At 43.1% G+C, this 19484-nt stretch overlaps 1 protein-coding gene across 4 annotated transcripts in view; it reads right to left on the bottom strand.

The window, feature by feature from the left end:
* Positions 1-19484, bottom strand: part of Plac1 (placenta enriched 1) — a 168842-nt gene that overhangs the window by 23310 nt on the left and 126048 nt on the right. For 3 of the 4 annotated variants that reach the window (XM_006982290.3, XM_076561665.1, XM_076561666.1), the window contains one exon: positions 4767-4838. The gene's annotated coding sequence lies outside the window, so the exon portion shown is untranslated. Of the gene's footprint in view, positions 1-4766; positions 4839-16275; positions 16349-19484 lie in introns of those variants that run through there. The other variant, XM_076561667.1, reaches the window with a different exon arrangement.

Here is a 19484-nt window from a genome sequence, read left to right as displayed (position 1 = left end):
TCTATAAACATTCATGTATGAGATTTAGTGTGGATATAGTTTCATTTCTCTGGGATAAATGCCCAGGCGTGGGATTACTAGGTCCTATGGTAATTGCATGTTTAGTTTTGTAAGAAACTGCCAAACTGTTTTGCAGAGTGTTTTTGTAGCATTTTTCATTCCCACAGCAAGGTCTGAGAGATCCGGTTTCTCTGCATTCTCCTCAGTATTTGGTATTGTCATGTTTTTCTCATTTCAGCTGCTCTCGTAGGTGTACATGGTCCACTGTGGTCTCAGTTTGCCTTTCCCTAGTGGTACCCATCTTTTTACATATCTACCATCCATATTTTGTCTTTGCCATAACATAACTTCATCTCCTTTGCCCATTTTCTTTTCTTCTTGTTTTTCGACACAGGGTTTTTCTATGTAGCCTTGGCCATCCTGGAACTTGCTCTGTAGACCAGGCTGGCCTCGAACTCAGAGATTAAGCTGCCTCTGCCTCCCAAGTGCTGGGATTAAAGATGTGTGCCACCACTGCCCAGCTACTACTGATTTTCTTACACTCCTCATTAATCAGATATAGTACAAATATTTCCTCTAATTCTGTAGTTGGTCTTAAAAATATCTCTTAATTTGGGTTTTTCACATTTTTAAAATGTTTTTGTGAAATAAGGTCTTGCTAAACAGCCCAGGCTGGCGTCAAAGACACAATTCTCTTGACTTCACCTTGCAAATGCTGGTACTACAGGCATGTGCTACCATTCGCTCCTGGAATCGTTCACATTTTGATCAGGTGCAAGTTATTGATTTGTCCATGTGACTTCTCGCGGTGCCACTATGTCTACAAGCTAGGACCTGGAGATTATTTCCTGTTTACTTTTGTGAGTCTTTTCACTCTGAATATATATCGAAGTCCATGATCCATTTTGAACTTTTAAAATATAAAATATGATACTGAGGTCGAAGTTTGTGATGGTTAACTGACTTATTAACTTGGTTGTCCCTTTGCTGGGAGCCTGTGGGCCAGTTAGCCTGGGACATGCTGCTTCATAGCAGAAACCTCCTTGAACAGATACCCTGCCTCAGTAAGGAGGAAAATGAGATCCAACTCCAGAGAACTTGTTCTCTCACCTCCACATGAGTGCCAAGGCACAGGCATGCCCTCCCATTAAATAAATAAATACATTTAAAAAGCCCCCTTTCCCACTGAGTTATATTTGTATCTTTAAAAGAAATCAAGCAGCCATATTTCTGTGGGTCTCCTTCTGGGTTTTGCTGTTCTGTTGCTTTATGTGTCTGTCCCTCTGCCAACACCATATTGCCTTGATTACTGATGATGTGTAATAGTGCCAACTGATCGCTTCTACTTTATTCTCTCTCCTTCTCCCACTCCCCTATAGTACTGAGGATCAAACCCAAGGCTCTACACATATCAGGCAAGCACTCAGTCCTCTCCTCCTTTATTCTTATGGGTTTTGAAACTCATACATGGTAATTGTACATATTTATGGGAGAGTCAGTATGGTGTTCCAACTATTCCCAAAATGTCTATTTGTTTTACATATAATTAAATTTGAGTTATTCTTAGAGGAATGAGGAAAAGTATGTCTACTCAGAGTTTCAGGTGGCAAACCCCACTTTCAGGACACCACCTTTCCAGTTAGTTATGAAATTTCATTGCTTGAAGACAATGGTATTTAGCCGTCACATGATAATATGCTATCTTTGTTGAGCAAGTGGCTCATACTCACGTAGTTTTGACATGTTGGGGCAGAAATACAGATGATAGCATCCACAGAGTTCCCTAGCTGCTGAACTGGTGGCAGATTGCTTGAGTCTATACTGCTTGAGGACTAAGAGGTCTTTGGGGTTGCTTAGAGTTGCAATAGATGTTTAAGAGGCCATGCAGAAATACTTGGTGGCAACTCTCAGGGATGTCATTGAGGAGATAAGAAAAATGAGTTATCCATCTCAAAGACTGGCAAATAGTACATATTCAATAGATACTTGTGTGGATGAATGTGGATGAAATGCTAATTGCTTCTAAAGTGACAATTGCTGAGCTAAGTTCTGTGATCTATACCGGAAGGCATTTATTTGTTCTTTGTGTGTGTGCCTGTTCATGTATGTACACATGTGTGTGTATGTTTTCAGACTAAAGGATTTTTCTCAGGAGCCATCGAACTTATTTTTTTTGGGCAGGGTTTCTCACTGAGATCTGGGGCTGGCGAAGTAGGCTGGGCTGACTAGCCAGGAAGTCCCAGGGATCTTCCTGTCCTTACCTCCCCACTGCTAGAATTACAAGAGCCCACTATCATGCCCAGCTGTTTCACATGGGTTCCTGGATTTGAACTCAGGTCCTCACGTATTGTGCAGCTTGTCCTGCTAGAATCTTACTAATTGGACTATTTCCCCAGCCCTCACGAGCGTTTTCTTAGGGAGGTAGGGGTTAACTTGTCAATAGGGTAGGGGCTAGAGATGCTTTTGACGGAAAATGGACAGAATTCATTAGTAGGCTGGGATGGGGAGGGGTTGAAAGAGAACAAAGCCAAATACACTCTGGCTCAGATTCCTGGTGTCAGGGAAACATAATGAATTTGATTTTGTATCTAATAATCTTGAGCTGATGGTAAAATGGCTAAGCACACATGTACAGTAAGTATTTGGAAGATTTATCGTTGAGGAAAACATCTAACTGGAAAATTCGTTTTACCTGCGAGTCTGCAGAAGATGTAGGCTCTATTCCCAACTTTGTAGCCAGGAAACCATGAGATTTAAAGCAATTCAAAACTTTCCCCTGCGTTTTCATTCCTCATCTGTAAAATGTGCTGCTTTGATAGGTGGTATTCTTTGAACTCAAATTATTTCAGCATAGGATCAGTATTTGGAAAGAATCTTATTGAAATATTCCTCTTTCTGCTATAATAGTCTAGGATTCTCAGATTTCTTAAGCTATCTGCCTTTGCTGGCTGGCTTTTTATTTAGCACCTACCTCCCATAACTCCCACCCCCCAACAGAGCTCATCAGTTTATATCATGTCAAATAAAGTTGGGGAAGGGGAGCTGTGCATGTTGGGTCTCAATCCTTGCAGACTTCCTAAGCATTTCGGTCTCTTGAGCTGTCCTCCCCTCTAGGGAGAGCAGTGGGCACATAGCCGTTAGGACACAGGAAGGGAGGCTTTGTGGTACACTAAAGTCTTTGGGTCTTATTTATGTCTGCTTTCCCCAGAGTTTGTCCCACAGATCTGGACAGCTGGAGAAAAATGGGTGGGAGTGGAGGGAGGGAAGGATGAGAATTTGCTGGAAGGTGAGAAACCAACGAATGTCTTTCAATCTTAAACACAGACTCCCAGCACTTAATACTGAAAAGACTCTGGGGCTTCATTTGGGCTTTCTGGAAACCAAGCACTGCTATGACTTCCACATAGCATCCAAAGCAGTTTTCTTTTCCAGTTTCCACCAGTGAGATCTGTATCATACTACTTACTATCTATCATCAAATTTTTATTTTTCCAAATGAAAGATTATTTTTTTAGACTTTAAAACATGATAAGATCATTATAAAAATAAGATAATGAAAATAACTCATGATCCCATAACAGAGTTAACTACTGCTAAAATTTATATTTATTCCATTCTAGTCTTCTACACACACACACACACACACACACACACACACACGGAGTATTGTGACATATGCTCATTTGTATATCTTTCCTTCCTCCCTTTAATTTAGGCTGTGAGCATTTCTCCACATTATTAAAATTTCTTCTAAACATGATTTGAAATAGCGATACAGCATTTTGTACTGTATAACTATTTAACATTTCATAATATAAATGTTTTCACTTTATTCTTAAATGATGCTATAATTAGTTTCTTAGTAGTTTGGTATATCTATTATATTTCAAATACTTTTTATTAACACTCTAATTATACATATCTATAGGGTATAGTGTTATAGTTTCATAAGTGTAGACAATGTGCAACGATTCAATCAGGGTAATTGGCATTTCCTTCTCCTTAAACACCTACATTTTTATTACTAACCCATAGTGATTGTGTTTTTGAAAAGATGAATTTCTTAGGAAAAGTCTCTCATGGGGTAGAGAAGAACATTGCTAATGCTTTGGCACATTTTGCAGTTGCCCTTGTGTGTGAGTTATACCAATTTTCGTTCCTATGGGTGCTGAAGAATGCCTCAGTTTCTGCATTAACACAGAATCCTTCAGCATTGTGTATGTGGACACTATGTATTTCAACTCAAAGGCATGTGATCAGCCCCTCTTGGGTATTGTGTCTGAACCTTTCCAAACTTTGTAAGCTGTTCCTAAGCAGAAGCACCTGCTATATGCAGGGTAATTAGACTCTCTAGTTATGCCAAGTAAATGCTAGATAAGACACATATGAAGATGATTAAAAATGCAAGTGGAAAATAACAACACATAATTCTACATGGCCAGTGCTGACACTTAGCCTTTAAATAGTTACTCATTGGAGGAAGACACCAATGTAGCTAATTAAAATAATTTAGATCCCATGAGCACTGATAAAAGAATGTATTAACGGGACTCTTGCAAAACACAGAGGTTGAGTTGTGATTATTTAGTGTATTTCCTGGTATAAACTAGAGTGGGAATGGAAAGGAATATTACAAATTCACATCTTTCAAAAACAAGAAACACCCCCCATGGGTGAAAGGACCATTTCTGCTCTTGTCAGTTCCCTTTACAAAGTTAACCTGTTGGTTATTGGAGAAGGGGACACAGAACACACAGAACACTAACCTCCTTTTGGCAGCTGGGGACAATCTGTCAGTCTCCTTTGAAATGTGGCTTTGTGCTCACTGCTGAAGGCAGCTGGAAAAGAAAAAGCATGACAGACAAAAGCTGAAATCCACATGAAGAAAGGGCTTTTTCCCAAAAATTACTGCCTGAGTTAGCAACGGTCGGAACGGAATGCGCATGTCTGTCTTGTCGGCGCCACGCACATCTGGTGCGAAAGAAGGCCCCTATGCTATGGGAGGCATTCAGGATGGCTGTTGACCCGAACAGGGCTGCTGGATAGCATCGAAGCAAGCCTTCTCACCCTGTGACAGATTACATGCTTACATCTGTCTACAAGGAAGTCTAAAACAGGGTTAGTGCCATCTCTGGATAGCTGGCAAACGCTTTTACTATGTTGAAAAGGCAGGCCTAATTCACATATAGTGGTGATAGGCTAAGAAATAAAGGCTTAAGTATATGATTTTAAATTAAAGGTAACCAATGGAATGACTAAAACAACACTGTCAAACTGGAACCAGCTCCAATGTGCTTCAGTTGGTTGGTTGATGAATTCTGGTACATCCAAGCAATGGACTGCTACTCAGCAACCCAAAAGAATGGGCCACTGAAAAACGAATCTCAAGACAGTTATAAATGAATAAATGCCTCAAAATAGTTATCGTAGGTGACAGGACACAGTGACAAAAGTTTGCATACAACAAGATTCCATTTCTATAGCATTATGCAAAAGGCAAAACTGAAGTGACATGAACCTTTCCAGTGGTTGTCAGGCCCCCCAGGGAGTGGGGAGGAATGGATTATAAAGGAATTCATTTGAGCATGGAGCTACTCAACCTGATGTTCACAGCAGTAGTCCAGTGACTTGAGATTTTTGCCTAAATTCATAGAACTGTATACCATTTTTTTTTTTACCACATTCTACTTTAAAAACAGGAAAACAAACAACAAAAACCTCAAAAAAAAAACCCCACAAAACTGTTACCAAACACAGAGGTACAGGAAGGGGTGGATGACAGGGATGCTAAGTAAGCTAAGTCTTCAGTTTTTACAGCAGCGAGTCAATCGATAAGGGCTAATAGGATAAATCAGGAAGCAGGAGTCGAAGCATTATTTGGAGGTACTCAAGCAACCAGCAGAGAATAGGAGCTGATAAAAATGAGTGCCTTGGTGGCGGCAGCGGAGGAAGAGTCCCGGGGTGAGGAGGGGAGGGGTAAAGAACTGGTTTTGTTGTTGTTTGTTTTTGTTCTTTTCCTTTCGTACAAACTCCTTGGCACTATTTCAAGGTTGTAAACAATGTTCACTTATTACTTTGACTGAGAAAGAAACGGAGTGAAGAATGTCTGGGGTGAGGATGGAGGGACCCGATTTTTCATGGGCTGAGCACCAGCCTTTGTCCCCTTTTGGCCGGGGTTTCTACATCTGTATGATAAAGGGCTTGGACTAGAAGATCTTCCATAGCTAATGAAAATCACAGTCACGATTCTGTGTTGTGTTTGAAGCTAAGTAATAGATCTTTCTGTTTTTTAATCTGGGAGGGACTAAATCATCCAGTTAAACCATTGCTTTTTAGCCACCCAAGAAAGCAATACACAAACTGGATAAGAGAGGCACATGAAAGGGCGGCAAATTGCTACCAGAGTCAGGCCTGGAGCTCAGGGCCCTGGTCATTGTACTCCACAGCTTCTCCCAGGCTTAATGGAATCACTGGTTAGTGTCAAATCTGGCAAAAATGTCCTGGGATCACACCAGGGTTGGGATCCACATGCTGACATGGTTTCCTTCGCCTGGGAGATGAGTCAGAATTTTGGAAGTGGTCCCTGACATAGCATGTATGATGCAATACTATAGGAATCCTGAAGTGGGTCTAATGTGGGGACTCTATTCCTTAGTAACTGTCCACGAAACTTCTTTAACAGCTACTCCTAGCCTGCTGATTTCTTTTGTGTGATAGGGATCTCTCCACTCACAAATATCACCGTTCTCATTTTGATTTAAAATAATGGATTTATCTGCTTTTCCTCATCAGTTTTTTTTTTTAAATCTCCATAACCTCGAAACCTAAGCAATGTTTCACTGAAATCCGTCAAGTTGGAAACTTTCTTTCTTTCTTTTAAACATTTATTTATGGTTTTTTGTGCTCATGTGCAGGTCAGAGGACAACTTGGGGGAGTCGGTTCTCTCTTCCCAACATGTGGGTCCCTGGGATCAAATTCAGATGGTCAGGCTTAGAGGCAAGTGCCTTTACTGGCTGACCCACCTCACCGGCTCCAGTTGGAAACTTTCTCTCAAGCAGAATTCCGATTTTAATAAGAGATATATTGTTCTGGTATGGCAGTCCCAGAAGAGAGTTGAAACTGTCTTGCCTTTGACCATGCTGTCCCCTCAGGAAGACCTTCCATGTGGACCAGCACCAGGCTGGAAACACGTGCCTTCTGCTACCCCCCCCCCCCCCCCCATTGTCACAGCCTGCAGCCTCACTTACCCCTTGTCACACATGCTCCAAGGTTTACAGAATAAGGACATCATTTAATATGCTAGAATGCTATCATTCTTTCTCAGGGGAAACAACATGGCCCTTTGTGAGCTCGAAGCTCACTTCAGAGGGTGTGGCTATCACTCAGGGCTCCTCAGGGAAGAGTCCTCGGGGAAAGTGGCCACAGTGCCATTCCAGCTCTAGAACCTTCTCTAGGGTGTGGGGCGTTAGAGAAGGAGTTTTCAGGAAGCCCTCCTATGGGTGTTTTGTCTACTTTGGAGGCAATACTGTATATTTTCCAACCTCTTGAGAAAACAGTTTTTTGCCAACTTTGTGCCCCCCTCCCTAAATACCCTCGCTCATGCTTGGCTTTTGGCCCAGTTCTGAGGCCTGCCTTACCTCTGCCTGGCATTTACTTCATAACAGCTGGCCCCAGGAGCTCATACACTTAGCTTCAGCTGCCAGTTTAAGGAAGGAGAGGCCCCTTCGGCTGAGCTGTGACAATAACAGCATTTGTTCCCACACTGGTATTCTCAATGTCAACAGCAGTGACAGGCTCCAAGGGGATTAGGGCCAGTCCCTGCTCCGGGATGTTCATGCATCCAGCTTTGACTCTCGTCACAATACCGTGAATGAACCAGAAACAAGCAGTTGCTTCTCCATGCCATGCTAGGGGAATACAAAGAGCAAGAGACCAAGGGGTCTGCCGAAGGAAGTGAGGGGCATTCTCCTCGGAACCACAATCGGGACACTCGGGTCAATGAACACTTACTTCAGGGACTTGCCGATTTCTGTGTTCGCTTAGTAGGCGGCTTACCTAACGGACAGAGAGAGCCTTGGGTTTGGTCCCTAGCACGGCTTAAACTGATCATGGTGCTCCAGGCCTGGACTCTTAGTCCTTGGGAGGTGGAGGTGGGAGGGTTAGGAGTTGAAGTTGGAGGTTAGTCTGGGCTGTATGAGACCCTGTCTCCAAACAAACAAACGACAAAAAACGAGGTGCCTTCTAGGAGGGAGCAGTGAGTCAACACCTTGTAGGAATGTGACATCAAGACCACAGCCCAGACCACCTCTTCCAGGAGCTAAGCAGCATTGCCTCTTCTCCCAGCAAATGCTGACTGCGCCAGGCACCAGGAAATGGAGGCACAGGACACTAGAATGACTGATGACTCAGAGGAACACTGGGCTTTTTTTAAGACAAGATCTCAAGAAAGCCAGGCTGGTCTGAAACTCCCTGTGTAGCTAATGACCCTTGACATTCCTGATCTTTCTGCCGCCAGCTCCCAGGCTCTGGCACTGCAGGCATGCATACCACACCCGGTTTTATGTAGTGCTGGGGATGGATCCCAGGGCCTTGTGCATGGTAGCTGCTTGGCTTTATGGTGTTTGTAGTAAGATGAGGGCACTATCAGTTTTATTGGTGACTTACACTAATCTCAGAATTGAGGATGTTCATGTTTATCCCTGAGTTGGTTAACAGGAAATGGTGTTTTATTTTACTTTGGATTTCTTTCTTTCTTTCTTTCTTTCTTTCTTTCTTTCTTTCTTTCTTTCTTTCTTTCTTTCTTTCTTTCTTTCTTTCTTTCTTTCTTTCTCTCTCTCTCTCTCTCTCTCTCTCTCTCTCTCTCTCTCTCTCCCTCCCTCCCTCCCTCCCTCCCTCCTTCCTTCCTTCCTTCCTTCCTTCTAATGATAGTGATTGATAAGTACTGAATAACTCACTTCAGTTCTCATCTTTGAGAGGATATACTTTTTTATGAATCTGACCAGACAACTTATCATAATATATAAAAATAAGGTCTCAAGATGTAATTAAGGTTTCCTACCAATTGATGTAGAATTTACAAAAGAGACTTGCTCCTGGGTGGGCCATTAATTGGGTGAAAAAACCATTAAGAGAAAGACTGGGGACATTTCTCTCATATGCTAGATCTATGAAAAATGGCACAATTGGCTGAGGACACGGTAAAGTCTTTGCTGCACAAGTCTGAGGACCTGAGTTCAAACCCTAACACCTACATAAAGTCTAAGCATGGCAGTACGTCTGTAACCCCAGAGCTTAGCTGGGCTGGAGTGGTGGAAGATCCCTAGAGCTTGTCGGCCAGCCAGCCTAGCCAAATGGGTGAGCTCCGGGTTCAGTGAAAGACCCTGTCTCAACAAATAAGTCAGACAGTGATGAGAAAGACACTCAGGATTGACTTCTGGCCTCAGCATACATATATATGCATGCACGTGCACTGCATGGACATGTGCTCACACACATGAAGACACAAACACAGTACACACACAAAATAGCAAAATATATTGTTTTGTATAATGCATAGACACTGTTGCTCCATCTCCACCTGTTTGGATAATTTGTGCATTTTCTCTTCTTCTTTTGAATGTATGTGCTCATGTTTGTGTGTACTCTGCATGTACGTAGAGGCTAGGTGTTGATGCTCAGTGTCTTCTGAAACTGTTTTTCCCCTTATTCTTTGAGACATGGTCTCTCACAGAACTCGGAATTCACAGGTTAGGCTAGGCTGGACAGAGAGCTCCAGGAATCTCCTGTGTCTACCTCCCCAGCCCTGGGATTTTAGGTTGTGACTGCTGCTGCTAGCTTTTATGTGGGTGCTAGAGCTCCCCATGCTTACATGACAAGCAGTTTCCAAACTGAGCCACTTGGGCTCCTTTCTTCTCCCCATTGATTTCAAATTGAGTTCCATTATGAGAGGATACAACTAGAGGAAACGATGCCATTTTTTTTGTATTTGTAAAAAACTTGCTTTATGACCTATAACGTGATCTATTTTAGAGAAAGTTCCATGTGTTGCTGAGAAGAACATATGCATTCAACAGCTGTTGGGTGGAATATTCTGTAGATGCCTGATAAGTCCTTTTGATCTAGTATATTTTAACTCTGAAATTTCTTTGTAAATCTTTTGTCTGAATGGTCTATTTGTGAGAGAGTAGGGTACTAAGGTCATCCATTATTATTTCTTTTTATCCAGAGCTCTCTGTTCTTTTATGGTCAGTAACACTTATCTTATGGAACTAAGTGAACCAACATTTGGTAGAGATATTTACAATGGTTCCATCTACTTGATGAACTATCCTCTTTAATAATATGTAGTGATCTTGCTAACCTCTTCTGAATAAATTTGGCTTGAAGTCTACTTTAACGGATGTATCATTAGTCCTGGTTGGTTTGGGCCTTCATTTGCATACTGACTTATATCTTTTCATTCCTAGTATCTGTGGATCTTTGCCAGGAGGGTGGACTTTTGCAAACAGTTAATCTTCTTTTTCAATCTATTCAGTCAGTTTGTGTCTCTTAATTGGAGGGTTAGAGCTATTTATTTTTTAGGGCTTATTACTAAATGGTATGTACTGACCCCCTCCCATTCACTTGAGAGGATTGGCTTCACTAAATTAGTAATGCTTGATTCTTTTCTAATTCTCATTTATTTATCTATCCAACTTTTTGACAGGGTCTTATTGTGTAGCTTGGCTAGTCTGGAACTCACTATGTAGATCAAGCTGGCCTTAAACTCACAAAGACCCACCTCCCTCAGTATTTATCCAGTCCTCCAGTGACATTGATAGTCTCCTGATGGTTTATGATTGTGTGTAGATTTCTTTCTCTTGTGCAGAGTTTTTCTTTGAGTGTTTTCTACAATGCTGGCTTAGGAAATTGCTCTATGAAGCTTCTTCTTTCTATTCTGCTTTTCAAGAAACTTGGCTGGGTATAGTAGTCTTGGTTAGTAATTTTTTTCATCATCAGCCCTTGCTCTCCTGGCCTTCAGAATGTCTACTGACCTGTTTTCTGAAATTCTGGTACCTTTGTGATTCCACACCTTTTGCTGGTTTTCTTGTCCAAGTTTCTGAACGTGTTGTCTAAGTCTTTAATTAGCTTCTTACCCCTCTGTTTTGTTTTTTGAAAAAGAGTCTCATATAGCCCAGACTGGCCTCCAACTTACTAGGTAGCTGAGGCTGGCCTTGAACTTTCAATGTTCTTTCCCTCATCACCTACGTTCTGGAAACTGGCTTTGAGTAAGCTGTCTTATTTTTTTGTATTTCTTATGTTTCTATGCTGAGATTTGTGCATCTACTTGGATGGCTGTCTCTTCTGGTTTTGTAAGAGGATAGTCTTACTGACTAACCTTCTCTCAAGAGCTACCATGCACAAGGCCCTGGGATCCATCCCCAGCACTACATAAAACCGGGTGTGGTATGCATGCCTGCAGTCCCAGAGCCTGGGAGCTGGCGGCAGAAAGATCAGGAATGTCAAGGGTCATTAGCTACACAGGGAGTTTCAGACCAGCCTGGCTTTCTTGAGATCTTGTCTTAAAAAAAAAAAAAGCTGAACCCCAAGTGCCACTCAGAGGGTGAAAAACAAGCCACACTACCAGCAACATCATTAAAACAAACCTGAGGTAGACTTACTATAAAACTGATTAAAAATAACTGCTATACCACTAATAATCATATAAAGAAAAGTAGCAAAAAATGCAGACTAAATCATGAGGCCAAAAATTAACAAAGTGTTTTCTACAGCTATACCACACTGGATGACCCAATCTCATCTGATCTTGAAAGCTAACAAAGTTTATAGTAATAATGATAAAATAAAAGAAGCAAGGTCAAAGAATAGAAAAAGAATAAAAGAGTGAACAAATGGGAGGAGACAGAAGAGCAAAGGATTAAAAAATCTTTTTCCAAATAAAGACAAAATATGTAAATAAAATTAGATAAAGGTAGAGCTGAGGCAGGAGCATCACAATTTTGAAGCTAGTCTGAGCTACACAGTAAGTTCCACCTAAACTTTACTTCACAGCAAGACCCTATTTCAAGCTTTGTAAAAAAAAAAAAAAAGAGAGAGAGAGAGAGATAAAATTAGAAAACATAAAAAAAGTTTTATAAAACATGAAAACAAAATATGTTGAAAATAAAGTAAAATAAAACCCACTAAAATGGTAAAGAGTAAAAACAAGAAAGAGAAGACAAGAAAAGATTGGAGAAGGTTCTTTCTGCTTTCACTAATACTGATATTTGTCAGGACGGGGATGGGGTGTAGTAGGACGTAGCTGAATTCTATTATACGTCTTCTCTGTTCTTAATGTACAGGATGTGGCTACACGTGGGCTAAGTACCAGGCTGGCAAAAGATATACCCTCAGCATCAGTGTGCTGTATTTTCCTTTAATCATTTTATTTTTGAGACCAGACTTCTTGTAGCCCCTTCTGGCCTTGAACCCTCTATGGAGCTGAGGATACCCTTACACTTCTGATTCTCCTGCTTCTACCTCCAGAGTGCATGGTTTACAGGCGTGGGCCACCACGGCAGCTTTGTGTGGTACTGGGGTTAAACTTAGGGCTTTGGCGTGCTAGGCAAACATTCCACCAACTGCTCTGCGTTGCCAGCCCCTCACTGGAGGCACCCCTTTAGAAGCTTCACCTCTTTGTACACCTGGAGCCACTGTTGGGCACCGGAAGCTTTGTAGCTTGAGGGTTTTGTACAGGTTCCCATTTGCTCCACAGACCTATACCCCAGCCCAAGGGCATTCCCCTGCATGTGTCAGAGAATCAGGGAAAGAGTCAGAGCATGGAGGTCTGCATTAGATGTGGGGACTGGAGGAAGCCCAGTCTTCTGCCTGCTGGTCTCAGAGATTTCTGACCCTGTCTGGCAGGAAACCAGCTTGCGGGAGGGAGAGAGCTGGAGAACTTTCAGTCGATATCGGGGAAGGCAGCTCTAGAGGCCAATCTACCTGTCATGGACTCCGAGTCAGATTGTCCACATATTATGAGGTGATGGCATTTGCAACTCATCCTAGAGACCAGAGCTACCAACTCTCTTGATTCCCACCAGCTGGGCCTCCTGCTGCCCAAACTTCTCAGTGTGTTTACACCCAGCCTTCTCCATCTCTATGACTACGCACTCTGGGCTATTTCCCACCCCGACACTGTACTCTGGCAGTGCATCTTAGATTTCCTGATTTGTGATTGTTCCTTGTTTTCAGGTTCCCAGAGTAGTTCAGTCTCAAACAATAGCACCCTCCCTCAAGATGGTGCCTGATTACAGTACTCTGAGATACGGGGAGTGACAACATGGATTTGGGATATACCACCATGCCTGCCTGTGAGAAATATATTAATGTTAGCATTTTACTATGTTTTGCCCCTTTAACACTGCATTATTTTAATGTAGATTCTAGAGATCCAGCCTCAGCTCTTCATGCTTGTGTGACGAGGACGTCAGTGAGCCATCTCCTCCACCCCTGATTATTCATATTTGCCTCCCATTCCTTCTAAAATCTCCCACGTGTCATGGCTTTTCCAAGGATCTAGTATCATCCTAAAGCTTTTCAGAACCTAGTAGAGAAGACCTTTTCACAGTCTGTTACTTGCGCTCTAACATCAAGCTTCCTCCCGGAACCTCTGCCAACACAGCGGGTCACTCTTGACACCTAGGCCACGCCCTCAGGTTTTTAGACCAGCACTGCAGGTCCCATGGCTCCAGTGCTAGTGGGGAATGACAGGTCGAGCCGGCAGGTAGGAGAGTGGTAGGCTTGAGTTTTTCAGTCAACATGCCATGACTGCAGGAATCCTGGCCTCACAAAGCCACAATTTCTACAAAATGATTTATGTTTAGATGGCAGACCCAGCTTAAAGCACTCAAAAATGGTTACCATTAAATTCTTTTGTACATCCGTACAAGTTCTGCTCGTGAACAATACCTAGGCAAATGGTCACAGGAAACGTGTCAGTTCAAAGAAGGTAATTATACAGCAGGTGAGACGACGCAGAGGGTAAAGGCCCTCGTTACCGAGCCTGAGTCCCATCCGAGGAAATGCGCAGTGTCCTTACCGGCTTCCGTGAGCCCTGAAGCTATCCAGCAAAGGCAAGTCTGTCAAAGGCGGCGGGGTCATTTTACATTCCCCAGACCCCTAGCAGTGGAAGGAGAAACTAAGTCCCCCAAACCGTCCTCTGACCTCCATGTGAAAAGGCACACACATGCCCCCAGAACACAGGCATGCACACACATGCACAAGTAAGTAAATATAATTTAAAGTAAAATAAAACGATTTGGAGAAATCTACTTTCAAAAGGAGCCAATTAAAGAATGTTACAAGTACACACATGCACAAGTAAATACATATAATTTAAAGTAAAATAAAACAATTTGGAGAAATCTATTTTCAAAAGGAGCCAATTAAAGAATGTTACAAGTATCTCATTTAAAATATAGTACACACTAAATGTCTATTAACTTCAGTTTCTTTATGTGTAAAATAGAGAACACACACACACACACACACACACACACACACACACACTTGCAATGAAACGCTTGTCTGTCTAGAAAACCCAAGTCATGTTGGGTATGGTAGCAGACACCTGTAATGCCAGCACTCAAGAAGCTGAGGTAAGAGCACCATGAGTTCAAGGCCAGGCTGAGCTACTCAGTAAGACTGTGTCTCAGAGAACAAAATGAAACAATAGAGTTGGTTGTGGTGGTGCATATCAGTAGGGTATGCCCAATCATAAGTTTGAGGCTAGCCTAGGCTACATATTTGGGCTAGGGAGATGGCTCAATGGTAAATCACTTGCTGCATAAGTGTGCAGATGGAGGTTCAGATTCCAGCACTCACATTAAAAAAAAAAGCTGGCAGGCATTGTAGCCCATCTTTGATCCCAGTGAGTAGGGTATGGAGACAGGGCATCTCCAGAGCAAACTAGCTAGCTCGACCAGCTGAACTGCTGAGCTCCAAGTTCAGCAAGAGACTTTCCCTTAGTAAAAAACCTGGTGGGTAACTGAGAAAAGACATCTGACACCTATCTCTGGTCTTCACATGCATACGCTCCCATGCACACACCCCCCCATACACACATGTGTGCACACATAGACCACACACACAAGAGAAACAACGGAAAACAAAAATTAATCAACATCTTGGTTTTAGCCCCGGACTCCCAAACATAGACGTTTGTATATAAGGAAATGTATCTATACAGAAACAGGGCTCTATTCAGCAAGTGAGTCAAAGACAACAAAGTCATCTTATAGTCCTTTAAATTTCTTCAAATAAAATCTTGCAACCAGTGTGAAAGCATGGCACCTTTGCCCTGCCATGTCCCCAAGCTAGAGAATCAGTGCCCATGTGGAGTTTAGCCTCTGTGGGTAACTTTCAATGGTCAAGCGCATGCTTCCCCTATAAACACACCCTGGATCCTGCCTTCCTATTAGCAATCTGCACTCAGAAGCAAGGGCCTTGGGTTGGGTATGGGCCTCCTCGGTACAGGAAACAGGTTGAAATCTTGCTTTGGAGTCTCACAGGACTCTTCATACAAAGCCACCTTGTTCCCATTTCCAAGGGAAATGCTCCGCTCTGAGAAAGGAACACTCAGCCGCAGCCAGGGAACTGAGCCCTTCTGCAGACCTCACTTCTACACTTCTCATTCTCGAACGGCCACTCTCGAATCACAAAACAGGTTCGAGAAGACCTGTGCTGGCTGGGAGGTGGTTTTTCACAAGACCCGGGACATCAGGTAAAACCCCAGAGGCTGAAGAGGGAACCTGGGACGTGTTCCTTCACAGTGCAAAATCTCTCCTAGACACATTCACCAGTTAGGGTGGTTTCTAGATCAAAGAGCCCCCCTCTGTGTACCCTTTGGTGAGGATAGCTCGGTGGGTTAGGGTACTGATAGGTTAGGTTAGCCTGATAACCTGGGTTTGATCCCCAGAACCCACGTGGTAGAAGGAGAGAACCGGCTTTTTCCGGTTGTTGTCTGACCTACGCATGTGGGCTGTGGTATGCACACTGCCCCCACTCACAAAATTAAAAAATGTGGCGCACGCCTTTAATCCCAGCACTTGGGAGGCAGAGCCAGGCGGATCTCTGTGAGTTTGAGGCCAGCCTGGGCTACCGAGTGAGTTCCAGGAAAAGGCGCAAAGCTACACAGAGAAACCCTGTCTCGAAAAACAACAACAACAACAAACAAACAAACAAATAAAGTAATAATAAATAAATAAATAGATAAAGCAATATCTAAAACTGACCTTTCTGTTTCTTGGCTATGCAAATTCTTCCACCTGGATTTCTTCCAGCAGAGCAGATGCTCCTACACTGAAAGGGCACCACTCATGTAGGTGAAAAGGAAAGGCCCTAAATGGACTTGCTTCTTACAGGGAAGTAAATCTGCATGACCCCAGGCAAAGGTTCCAGAAATCAGCTACCTCTTTCCTCATTCCACTCACCTTTCACACTCTGACCAGTGACACCCAGTACTGAAGAGAAGAAATGGAGTCGGAGAGGCCAGTTGAGAACTGGGAAGATGAATCTGGATTCGAGACTCAAACATCATTAGGAGGCTAATATCAAGCAGTCCTCCCACTTAGCTTCATCTTAGAAGCTGGATGATTTTAATTCTTACACTTATTCCGTCAACTTTGAGCTGATTTGTGTGTGTGCGCGCGCACGTGCGTGTGTGATGTGAGATAAAAGTCCCGTTTTATTCTTTTGGATGTGGTTATTCAGTTGTCACAGAATCATTTACTGAACAGGCTATCATTTCCATTATATCTTCTTGACACTCATATCAGAAATTAGTTGAGTGTCTACCCTTGGGTTTATTTCTGGGCTCTCTGTTCTGTTTTGTTGTTTCTTCATGTGTGTGGTTTTATGCCTGCACCCTACTGTTTTGGTCAATATAGTTTCATCATGTAGTTTGAAATTAGAAAGTATGATGGCTCTAACTTTGGTTTTCTTTCTCAAGGTTGCATAGACCTTTTTAAAAAAATGGTTTTTTTTTTGTTGTTGTTATGATTCCATATACGTTTTAGATATTTTTCTATTTCTATAAAAAAAAGGCCACTGGAATTTCCATAAAGATTGCATCTAATCTGAATTGCACTTTGGATAGTATGGAAATTTTAAGAGCATGGGAGGTATTTGCATTCACTAATGGCATCTATGTCTTTCATTAATGTTTTATAGTTTTCATGTATGGATCTTTCACTGCCTTGGTAAGCTGCTCTGCCTCTCTCACATGGCTGTTCGTTTTGAGGAGCAGGCAGGAGCAGGGTGAGAAACCCTTTGGACCAGTAGTGTTGCTGGGCCAGAGCACCCACCGGAGGTCTGGAGCCCATCTGACTGCTCCAGTTGTTCGGATCTTGTATAAACCCAGCCTAAATCCCCATGAAGGACTTCCGAGCTCAGGAGTCAAACATGGTTCCAGTGCTCCTCCACTGTTCTGAGCAGAGGACAACCGGTGAACGGGCCAAACGCCATGTTTGAGAAAGTGACAAAGGTCCTGTTAGTTTTGTTCCCATGCTCATAGACAGCATGGTCCCAGGCAGGGAAGGTAGCTCCACACAGATGTATCTATACCCTCAGAAAAAGGCTTTGGGTTTTCTTCATGAACTGGCTACCCCAGAAAGAAAGACACTATTGACCCTTGTATTTACTGAGCACTTAGTATATGCCTGGGTATTACGTCCATTATCTCACTTATCTCCACAGCAACTCTGCTATTATCCCCATCTTTCAGAGGAAGAAATTGAGGTTGCCCCAGGTTACACAGCTGTGTGACTCTAAAGTTCAGCCTTTGTAATAAAGGTTGACCTTAGAAACGGCAGCTGGTGTGGAGAACCAAGGACTTCCTCATTCCAGTCTACAAGAACCACTGAACTCCTCCAAGCAGGGTCCTGGCCCTCCCTGATCCCCAAACCATTGGAAGCATGGCTATTAGTGTGAAAGGGGGACAAGAGAAGACCAGGGTACTCCAATAGGTACTTCTCCTTCAGGGGCAGCAGAAGGAAGTGAAGCAGACCATGTAATGGAGAGGAACAGGCTGGCTTCGGAATAAACAGCAGCTGGTTCATAAACACAATTACACTTCTACCCCCTTTAAGCCAATGGTTATTAACCTGTTTGGAATATGGACCCTCTGAGAATTTGAGGAAAGTTGTGGACCCTGTCCTGGGGGAAAAGCTAAATGCAAACCCACAATTTTTCACATAGTTTCAGAGAAATTTATTGAGTTTCTTGTATGCTATCCAAGAGTAACAGACCCCAGGTTAAAAACTCCTGCTTTAAGCGAACCCAATTCTATGCTTTAAAATGTAATAGAGAACAATGACTCCTTTAAATAACAAGGCAACCTAGGGCACAAAACCCAGGCTTTGCTTTATAAAGCTTTTGTTTTCAATGCCCAATTGCTTGCATGAGATGCATACACACTCAGCATCCCGTCCCCCAGTTCCCTGTGAGAGGCGCAGATGACCGACCGCCCTAAGGGCTGGCCGGAGAAACTGTACAGAAGCGGGTAGAAAATTTCTTCTGTTACTAGAGGTTGGGTAGCCACTTAACAGACAGGGGGGACTTCATTGGATGGAGACTGGGTTACCTGACCTTAAGAGCCCAGCCAGCCCCTGAGGTCACTATGCGCTGTGTAAAAGCTGTATAGATTGGACCACGTGTGTTCCTACTGCTGGCTCCATGAGGGGCCAGGGACCCGACAATGGCAGACTCGGTATCCATTGGCTCCCTCACCTACCTGAGTCGGCAGTCAGCCTTCTTACATTAGCCCATGTTATTCCAAATAGCAACTGTGAGTTCCTTGCCAACTAGAGGCCCCATTGTTCTTTTACAAAAATATTAGATAATCCCAACCCAAGTCATTCCAAGACAATTTCCCCCGGCCTCTTGGGTTGTGAGGAGACAAGGTCTCACTGTAATCTTTAGTAGAATTGTTAGTCACAGCCTGCTATTTCTTCTCCTAATCCACTTCCAACGTTTAGGCTTTCAAAAATAGTCGCAAAGCGCAGACCGGATGCACATGTTCCACAGCACTTTGCTCTTTAAAGATTTTGATTTGAAAGAAAGAGACTAGGTGATATGTTGGCAAGTACAGTGGCCCCAGAGCCCTTAGTCCATCACGCATTACCTCCTTACCTCTCTGAGCTTCATTTCCCACCAGTAGACGGCGGTGAAAGCTGCCCATGGAAGGTCCCGCTTCCATGTGCTTGGGAAATTGAGGCAGAGCCATGCGCTACAGAGTGAGTGCTAGGCCAGCCTGCGCAATATTGTGAGATCCTGTCCCAGTCCCCCTGCAGAAAAGGACACTTACTCTGCTCCTCTCTCAGACAGGTGCCAGGGAAGACTCACAGAAGCGAACGAACCCACAGAAAAGGTTAACCAGTAAGCTTCTGAACACATGACAACTCACAACCACTATTTCACTTAAGCTTCCGACAGTCCCAGGAGC

Source organism: Peromyscus maniculatus, chromosome X, assembly GCF_049852395.1.
Source record: "Peromyscus maniculatus bairdii isolate BWxNUB_F1_BW_parent chromosome X, HU_Pman_BW_mat_3.1, whole genome shotgun sequence".
NCBI classification, from domain to species: Eukaryota; Metazoa; Chordata; class Mammalia; order Rodentia; family Cricetidae; genus Peromyscus; species Peromyscus maniculatus.
The sequence above is the reverse complement of the archived record's forward strand: the minus strand, read 5'-3'. Positions and strand labels throughout refer to the sequence as shown.